Genomic DNA, 6,599 nt, shown 5'->3' with positions numbered 1-6,599 from the left:
AAAAGAAACAAATATGTTTCACAGCACATAAACTCTTCTTGAACAATCAGGCAACAGATAGTATGTCTCCCGTGTGACTCAGCTGAATCCTCGATGGCATCATGAACGACAAATGTCTTCTTCTTCTTCTTGGTTAGATCAAAGGGTGCAAGCTAAGGATGACCAAAGAAAATTAAAACCACACAATCATGATTTATCAGGCAAAATAAAAGAACCGATGATGAATTTATTAAAGATGGGGAGATGTAGAGACTAAAGAAGAAAAACTGATTCATGAAACTCAAAGAGCCAATATGTTTTTCTTAGATGAGTCATGAACCGATGTTTAAAAATTGAAAGCCCTAAACTTCCATTGAAGAGAACGCTTACAGACCAAAGACGTTTATTGGGCTTTTTTTTAACGAATTCCATTTCAAAACGTGAGTTATAAAGTATTTATTAAATCATTAGATAAAATAAATAAGTGTGGGTCCCACAGAGAAAACCTAAGAAGCAAAGGTTTCCGACTTTCATAAATATATATTTGTTTCAGCTATCAATGTACAAAGAATGCTTTAGTTCAGTGGTATAAATGTTGTTGTTTAGATCTCAATAACCCGGGTTCAAGTCACAGACTTGATACTTTTTTCACACTTTTTAAAAGTGGGACCCACATATCGCTGATGTGTCGCATCAGGAGTGATGCAACTGCCCTATTATAATGTAGATTTGACCATCAATATTGTATTTTGATATACCTACATTTTTCAATAGATCTCATGAAGGCCAAACAATTTAAAATATTTTGAAATCTTGTGGACCTATTATTCATAAATAAATTTAAATTATACTGAATATATTTTTAATTAAGTTTATACCAAAGTGTATTACTCATGAATGAGATGAAACATAATTTTTATATATAATTGGATTAGTTTTTCTAATTTCAAAAGCAATTATATATTTTCTCTTTTGATAAGATTTTATTCTTTTTGTAGGGGTCATATTGTGAATGGATTTTTTTGTTTCATTCAGAAAAAGTTAAATGTCGAATCTGCGCCCATCTCAAGACATGAACTTCCTGGATATAGAAGTGCTTCATAATGATTTAGTGAAGGCAATAGCTCTCAAAGCTTTCATCATTTTGAAAAATTCCCTTTGTTTTTTGTTACTTAAATTCTTCAAAGCATTCCTCGATTTTATATTTAATAGGTTTCTTCTTTATTTTATAGCTTCTTAGTAGAATGGAATCTGTGTTTATATTGGACACTTCTCTGGAGCCATTAAAGTTGTCTCTGTTTTCTTTCTAATTAAATGGTTTGATGCTTATAAATAGCTTCCATGAAGGACTGAGTAGATGACCTTTTAGTTCATTTCAGTTCGAATAAAGAGGTTTTTGGTAAATTAATGATTAAAGGATTTAATATCACCAAAAGAGTAAAGATCTCTACATAGCTAAATAAATATTATCGATATGTGAAGTGCTCTTGCATATAAGGTGATGGTCAAAAACAAACACAAACAAAGAGGCAGCAGATAAAACTTTGTGATGTTTTAATAAAATGACACGGTATGATATCTTCCAGGGTAGATCACCTTGTAAAATCACAACCTGAATATCGCTTTGGTGCCGGTCCCTCCAGGCACCAACCACAACCAAGAAAAACATTCGGCATTCTCAGGGCTGGAGAAGCTTCATGAAGAAATCAACAGTATTGTACTCTATGTCCTGCTGCAATTTGCAACGACTCCTTCGCCACGTTTTGTCACCTCCACTTTCAGACTTAGATAGTGATCTCATGTGCATGTTCAATATGTCTATAACAATGAACAAAATTAAATTTGACCTTGGAGCTAGTATATATATTACTAACATAGAGGGAAGAACATACCATCGTATCAATCACAAACTCGTTCATATCATTCATGAAGATCGCATGAGCCTAGAAATATTAGAACCACACTCGAAAAAGGGGAGATGGTTATTCCATGTTTTTGTAAGGGTACTGATTCATTTGTGAGATGTTAGAGATGGCACAATGTCAACATATGCACCTTGATCAGAAGCAATCAAGTGATGATGATAACCGTTAGCTCGGTGATCAGCTAGGGGGTGTTAAGATAAATTTGAATTACATAAGATATTTAACAGTAATGGATTATACATATGAAGACAATCTATATATTTTAAAAATTGATTGGTTTACAAAACTATAAATGAAATTTTAATCCAATAAGGCGAGAAACCTTTTTTATCAGTACCTTACTTGGTCAATCAAATCTGGATTTGTAACACCCCAATGTTTCTTTCTATATGCGTGACAAACATCCTCACATTAATTGCAGCAGTCGTGCTCTTCCTGCAAAGAAAAAAAAACAAAGGTCACATGAAAGCTAGGAATGCAAAATTGAAAAAACACCATCAAATATTTTGAAATGATTAGTTACGTTTTCTACGTATGAAAAAAAAAATCATACTGAAAGAAAAGTTACATTTATGCTAAGCAAGGAAGACTAACTATATTGATGCAGTTATCTATAGAATCTGTTCAACGTCAGGTCTGCATCACACAATGTAATATTAAGGATATTCCATAGGAAATTACATGGCTTAAGGAATGGAATAAGTAAAGACGCACCCATGGTTCAAGAGAAGAGTCTGTCCAATATGCTGAACTGCGATGGAAACCTGAGCTTTGGAGTAAGGTACCTTAAACAGTTGTTTTACAATGTAAACTGGCGCAAAGATGTTTACCTTATTCTGGTAAACCACTAACCCGAGACAGAATGTGCTTCACTTTTCTTGTTAAGGTTCATAGCAATAACATTAGCCTCCTCAGATATATCTGCGAGGTCAAAAAACACCATACCTTAAGAAAAATAGAAATAAAACACTCTTAATATTTGATCCCTCAAAAAAAACTATTAATATAAATAGTTCATTCTCTGTTCAGTATTCATAGTGTTCATCAAATGGTAAGATAAACTGAAAACAGGGAGAGAACATTTTACCCAAAAAAACAGACCTCTGATGATCAGTGGCAAAGGCTAAAACTTCTGGGAAATCAGTCAAAAACGGATATCGATTATGATCTGTCTCTGATGGAATCATCTGGTATTATCTCGGAGCACTGAATCTGAAAAAAAAAAAAGCTTCAGCTTAAATGAAAACCGAATACATTTTTAATAAAAAAAGTGGGAGAGGCAACGATTGGCAAAGAACACATTTATAGTCAGAGCTTCAATCGGTTACCTTAGATTTATGGGAGAGAGTGAGGGGAGTGGTTCAAACATAGTTAATGGTAAGATTAATGTATCAGATGAAGGATAAATAAAGCCGTTACAGATTCGTAGATTCGGAGATGGAGATATCTGAAAAGGCACGAGATTCTTCTATGGAGCTTAGACATCGAAAAAGAGGAGAAACCTAACTACGTTTGGGCCTGATTACACAAAAGTAGAAGAGCTCATAGCATAGAACAATTATAAATAATTAGTCCAAAACACAACAATCTTCTTGCTCCAACACACCTGCGACGTGGCAAAAAGAAAGTTTTTCATTGGTTGATTTTCTATGCTGAGGTGGATAAGTTCAATGGAGCTCATATTCTCATTTTATTAATTGTTTGATTATTTCATCATCAATTATGGAGTATTAAATTAATGATTTTTACATTTTATCATAATACTTAAATTTTTATATTAACAAATATTAAATTTATAATATTAATTTATTATTAACATTAATATATTTAATAATGAACCATCCATAAATATATTTTGTAACATAACATTTATATTATAAAAGTTCTAATTTTTATAATTATAACCATCTGCTTCGGTAAACTTCTATATTTGTAGTTGCTCCCATTATTTTTAGTTGCTCCCATTATTTTTAAATGAATCAGGCCTATTATGTATACTACACTTCTATTTATTATTTACGGGAAAATCGCATTTTAAACCCCGAGAGTGTCACATTCTAGCACTTTAAACACTGAACGTTTTTGACTAGCACTTTAAACCTTGAAAGTGATATTTTTATCATAACAAACCTCCAATGAGGTTTAATTGTTTACCTAGTCAACTAGGTGACCTGTACTGTTCAGTTTGTGATGACGTGTCGGTTTTTTTTTTTTAAATAAAAAATAAAATACATTGAAATTTCTAAAAAATTCGAAAAAATTCAATTTTTTTTGAAAAATTCAAAAAAAATAAAAATTCATAAAATATAAAAATAAAATTTCAAAATTAAAAATAAAATATTTTTTTAAAAATTAATCCAATTATAAACCAATAAATATTAATATAATAACTTGAATGGTGATACTAGATTCTGTTTTTTTGGTTTTAAATTTTTTTAAAATTTTTGATTTATTAATACTTAAGTTATTAAATTTTTGTGAAACTAGAAAAAATCTCATAAACCACTTAAAATGTTTTTGACCTTAACTAAAATATTGTAAGTTAGTTTGAAATATAATTAAAAGATATAAAGGTATGCCTCTAGATTTTTGTATATGTTAGGTTTTGGTATGCGTGGAGCTTCTTAGATAAGTAACATATATTTTAATTTCTCTGATTAGTTATTTATTTAATTTCAAAGTTATTTACTATTTAACTTCACTTTTAATTATATTTCAAACTAACTTACCATATTTTAGTTAAGGTCAAAAACATTTTAACTGGTTTATGAGATTTTTACTAGTTTCACAAAAATTTAATAAGTTAAGTATTAATAAATCAAAAAATTTTAAAAAATCAAAAACCAAAAACCAGAATCTAGAATCACCATTCAAGTTATTATATTATATATATTTATTGGTTTATAATTGGATTATTTTTTTAAAAAAAGAATTGTTTTGAAATGTTTTTTTTATATTTTTTTGAATTTTTACATTTTTTGTATTTTTTCATATTTTTTAGAATTTATTTTATTTTTTATTAAAAAAAAAACTGATACGTCATCACAAAATGAACAGTACAGGTCACTTAGTTGATTTGGAGATTTGTTATGATAAAAATGTCACTTTCAAAGTTTAAAGTGCTAGTCAAAAATGTTCAGTGTTTAAAGTGCTAGAATGTGACACTCTCAGGGTTTAAAATGCAATTTTTCCTATTATTTACGATGTTTTGAAAAATTTCTCATTCTATCTTTTTCTTGGTGTCAGAGGTTCCTGATTGATTTGTAAACTATAATTAGAATCATTACGGGATTTATCTTTTAAACAAAATGACTAATTTATCTTAATTTTAAACTCTACACTATAGATTTACCTTTGTCAAACCAATTGTAACAAAACCCATTAAATTGTACAGGCCCATCAAGAAACCCGTTTCATTGAATTGCACGCACTTTACTATCAACCGTATACCCTACCCCCAATAAACCGATTAATCGGCCCAATATTTGGTTAGTCGGTCCAACTAAAAAAAATTGCAAACTATAAATATAACTTTAGGCCTACTAAGAAGTCCAAATACTTGACTAAGCCTCTAGTACAGCCTCTAGTACGAAGGAGACTATGGCTCCGATTGGTAACGATCGCTTAATTGCGGAATCACAGAAATATTAGTTAAGCTGCGGAAAAAATTAATTAAACGGCGGAAAATTTTAAAATTTGTGGAATGGTAGAATATATATTAAATTGATTAAACTATTTTATATGATATTTATTTTTTATAACAAAAAAACAAATAGCAATAATTAAACTAATGATTATAAATCTGAAAACAAGTAAAATGTATTAAAAATATTTTAGTTTTTATTATAAATATCTAGTTTATCTTTCAATATGTTTTAACAATAGATTAACATTTTATAATATAAAAGTTATAATAAATTTGTATTTACAACATAACTATTCATCATTAAAAAATTATTAGTATGTATTTTAAATTTTAAGATAGTATTAACATATAATTGAATAATATAAAAGTGTTAATTTTGTAAACTTTTCCACCATAATCTACTAAAACTCACTTTTCCACTTAATAAACTTTCTCTTTATAATTTTGTCATTGCATTTTTTTTCAATTCCGCAACATTTTCTTGATTGGTAAAATACTTGCGGAATCGCGTTTCATATGCCATTCCGGATGGTTACCAATCAAAGCCTATATATAGATCACAATTTAGCTTCTTTTTCCCTCACTCACCGATGTGGAACTTTTGTTATACAATTTTATTGAGGATCGAAGACAGATTGATTGGCGTCGGCATAAGAATCCAAGCCACTAGGAGACGTCAACTTGTTTGTCCAATTACACATATATTAATATATATACACATATAAATATAATAAAAATATAAAACTAGGTCCCGATTAATCCCCGTTTAATCCCCGATTTCTTGGTAACTCGCTAGGCCCGGGGTTGCCGCCCGACTAGCGCCTAGCGTAGTTCCGAACAGGGACCCTACCCTATTAAGTATGGTCGTTCTTCTTCATTGGCTTTATTGGTGATTGATTTCTAGAATACTACTGTGCTCCTCCTCAGGTGCAGCTACTCACTAATTATGTTCCAAAACTCGTCTGTATGATTTCCAGGACCAACGGCATTCTAGTTCGACAATTACTTCGAATTATATTGTGTATTTTAACATATTACTGTATAATAAA

This window comes from Brassica oleracea, chromosome C3 (assembly GCF_000695525.1).
Source record: "Brassica oleracea var. oleracea cultivar TO1000 chromosome C3, BOL, whole genome shotgun sequence".
Taxonomy (NCBI): Eukaryota; Viridiplantae; Streptophyta; class Magnoliopsida; order Brassicales; family Brassicaceae; genus Brassica; species Brassica oleracea.
This window is presented reverse-complemented; position numbering follows the sequence as displayed.